The following is a 3886-nucleotide window of genomic DNA, read 5'->3' as shown; positions in this document are numbered from 1 at the left end:
AAATGGAAATAAAGTGTTTGTAAATGGGGAGGGGAGGAGGGGGTGAAGGGAGGGCAGAGACAAGGGGAAAAAATGAGAATCAAGACCTATTATGTAACGGTACAGAATCCCAATGATGAATGTAATTGTATTGTATACCTAGATTGTACCAATAAACTCAATAAAAAGAAAAGAAAAAGAACGAATGGTTTTGTACATCCCTGAACACACAAACAGAGGGTCAGATGAACTTGAGCATGTCTGTGCCTATTTCTAGGTGCCTCCACTGATGTTTTCGTGTCTGGATCCTCCTACTCCGCTTTACAGGTGCTCCTGCAGGGAGAAGTACAGGTTCGCCCTGCAGCTCAGCAAAGTCATTTCCCAAGCCGTTTCTCCTCAGTCGCGTCTTAATGGGGGATTCTGAGCTCATCCTTCATGAAAGGAGAGCAGTCCTCATGACTTCCAAGATATTTCTGTTATCTTTTGCTTTCGATAACCCATGCTCTGCTTTCCCTTCTTCCACAGAGAGGAAAAACCACTCTGAAACAGCCTTTTCCCCCATCTTCCTTTGGTTTGGGAGTGTGGCTGTCCCCAAATCCTCCGACTTGCTTCAGTCTCCGTTCTCTTAGAAAGCTCCACTCTGGTGGTACTGGAGAATGCTCACTCTTCCTGCTTTCTGGTCTTCAACATGGTGAATCAGAGGAGCTGCTGTCAATGAGAGAGTGGCGCTGCAGGGCTCTTTGCAGAGCTCAGAACCACACCACCAGCAAATCAGTGCTGCTGGTTAAGTCACAGATTGGGAGAGAGGCAGAGGGCTTCTCGGCTAAAGGAAAGGGATCTTGATTTGTGTTCCTTTCTGTTAGCTTTCCATGCATCAGGCTCAGTGCAGGTGCAAGAAGTAGAACTTTTCTTTTTGGTTTGAGACAGTATTTCACTATATAGTTTCAGGCTAGCCTTAGTCTCGATCTTGCGGCAACGCTTCTGCCTCTGCCTCCGAAGTGCTGGGCTTACAGACGATGCCACCAAGTCCAGTCTCTTATCTTCTTCAAAGGCTTTCTTACAGTGTACTACCGCACAGCATCATCTTTACAGAGACTGAAGTCTGCAGATTTGTTCATTCTTAGGGATCCCGGGCAATGACAGCCAGTGGAGGTGGTGTCGGTGGTAGTAGTAGTGGGGACAGTAATTAGTCCAAGAATATCCTTCTTTTGTGTTGTTACAACAACCAAGTTAAGAATGCTCAGACTGGCATCCAAAACACAACCTCAAACAGATCTGCACTTTCCTTTTGCATCTTGTTTTCTAACAATCATGCTCCTTACCCATGTAGCAGGTGGGTGAGGGCCTGGGCTTGCTTCATAGGGAAAACTTGTTTGTTATTTCTACTGCTGGCTCAGTCTGCACAGTCCTTCCATTCTTCACCCAGTGTCTGCAGCAACTTCTGTGGCTACAAAATGCTCCCAGAGTGTGAAGAAGTGGTATATGCCCAGAATCCTAGCTACTCGAGAGTCAGCTGAGAGGATCTCGAGGTTGGGTGTTTTAGTAAGAACCTTGTCTCAAAACTAAAAAATAAAAAGGGCTCAGTGCAAAGGCCCTGGGTTCAATCCCCAGTAACACTCACACATGGGCGTGTGCACATGCAAAAACACATGCACACACAGCAGTGCATCACCTCAGGGGAGTTCCTGGTACTCAGAGGGCTAGAACGCAGCTCACTGTCTTCAAGGTGACATGAAAAACAGCGCATTATTCCATTGAATATAAGAGGCTATACAGGAAAAATCAGAAGCTAATATCTTTAGCTATTTTTGTTTGTTTGGTACAGGGAATTGAACTCGTGACACAGGCAATAGAGCCACTAAGCTAAATTCCCGGCCTGAGACCCTATTTTTTTTTTTAAATGAGAATCATTCAAATGTTATGATACTTGCAAGCACAAGGGCCTGAGTTCAATCCCCAGTGCCGGGACAAACCACAAACAAACAAACAAACAAAAACCAAATGTTATGATACGCAACGAGCACCAGAAATTTTGTAATGTCAAAGCACTACAAGCACAGTATTCACTTTTCTTCTTATTTTCTGTATTCTCGTTGCACTTGGAAACTTTGAGGCCTGAAAAACCAACCAGTATTTCCCAGGTTAGCAATTTCCTACAGATAACAAACACACCAGCACACCTTTGCTATGCAAAGCAACTGGGACTCTATCTCCAGCCGGAGAGCTGGGATCCACCCTAGAGCCCAGAGGCTACTGAAGCTATTAAGACCATCCAATCCTTGCTATCCATACTTTGCCAGTTCATTCTAGAGAAACCACAGTGGAGGCTTCCAGCCAGGCAGACACAGCGGCAGTGGTAGCTGGTGCCGGTGCTGGTGCCAGGGGCTGGTGGCTGGTGGCAGTGGTGGTGGTAGTGGTGCCCTGCACCGGTGCCGGCACCCTGTGGTAGTGCTGGTGCCTGGTGATGGTGCTGGAGCCCAGTGCCAATGCCTAGTGTTGGTGCCAGTGGTGGCGGCGGCGGACAGTGGCCATGATGGGCAATGGCTGTGGCCAGCAGCACCTGGCGCCTATACCAGTGCCGGTGGCTGGTGCTGATGCCAGTGCCAGTGCCTGCAGTCACACCGCTGTCTGGTGCCATTGCTGGTGTCCGGTGCCGGTGCCATGGTCCAGGGCGGTGGCCGGTGCAGTGGTGGTGCTGGTAGCCAATACTGGTGGTGGTGGCCGTGCCAGTGGCCATGCCAGTGCCGGTGGTGGCACACATCTAAAAACCCAGCACTCTCAGAGGCTGAGATAGGACTGCAAGCTCCAGCCCAGTCTAGAGGAACATGGATCAGTGCAAAGGCTCCTAGTTAAATCCAAAGAGAGACAGAGAACTAACTCTCCCTTCCCTCCCACCTCTCCCTCCTCTCCCTCTCCCTCTCCCTTTCCCTCTCCCTCTCCTAGTTCTGCAACTCAGCAACTCCTTTTGCAAGAACCTGACAGTAGCTGCACAGTGTGGCTCAGGCCTGTGAATTTTGGTAAACCTACCGGAAGAGTGAAGGCGGGTGCCAGGCTTGGTGGCACACATCCCAGCACTAAGGAGCCGCAAGCTCTTAGCATAGCGAGACCCTATCTCAAAAAAAAAAAAAACAAGGCAAAGGCGGGATCGCAAGTTCAAAAGCAGCATAGGCAATTTGGTGAGACCCCAGTCTCAAAATTTTTTTAAAGGGTGAAAGGTGTGTGTCTCCATAAAAGAGCACCAGGGGTTCAATACCAAGTACCACCAAAAAAAAGCCATTGATGTGATCACCAAGGATAAGGCCGCGAGGTCTCCAGTCAGAGCAGGTAGAAACCTATTTACATAATTAACTGTACATGATAGACACGGCTGAAATAATGCTGGTCCTAAACTTGTGTACATTTTTTTTTCCTTTTGCACTTAGAATCATTTAAGCTGATTTAAGAATCATTAAGCTTCAAGATAACACCTTGAAGTTACACCACGTGGAGGCATGGTGGTGCTCAACTAAAAATCAATCACTCAGGAGGCTGAGGCGCGACAATCCAGTGTTATCAGCCAAGCAGGGCTGCATAGCCATGTTCAAGTTACATGAACTGGGGTAATTTTTTTAGTTTGAGCTCTTTCTGGGCATGCTGGCATAAAGTTTCCATTAAATATCTCATGAAGAGACCCAGGGTCCTAAACATGCTATATTTAAGTAGGTAAAAAAGGGTCATTCCCATACACTTAAGTAGAACAATTAGATGCACAGAGAGGAGCCAAAAGTGAAAGTAAAGACTAAAATGTGTACTAGATATCGGGAAACAGGAAATGGGAAGAAAATGCTAAAATGGGAAGGGGAACAAGGGAGGAGACAGGGATTCAGCTTAGTGGCACCACTGGGACTGGAAAAAACTATCTGTGTGA

The sequence above is a fragment of the Fukomys damarensis genome, unplaced genomic scaffold (assembly GCF_012274545.1).
Source record: "Fukomys damarensis isolate Sample0158 unplaced genomic scaffold, DMR_v1.0_HiC HiC_scaffold_16, whole genome shotgun sequence".
Classification (NCBI taxonomy): domain Eukaryota; kingdom Metazoa; phylum Chordata; class Mammalia; order Rodentia; family Bathyergidae; genus Fukomys; species Fukomys damarensis.
This window is presented reverse-complemented; position numbering follows the sequence as displayed.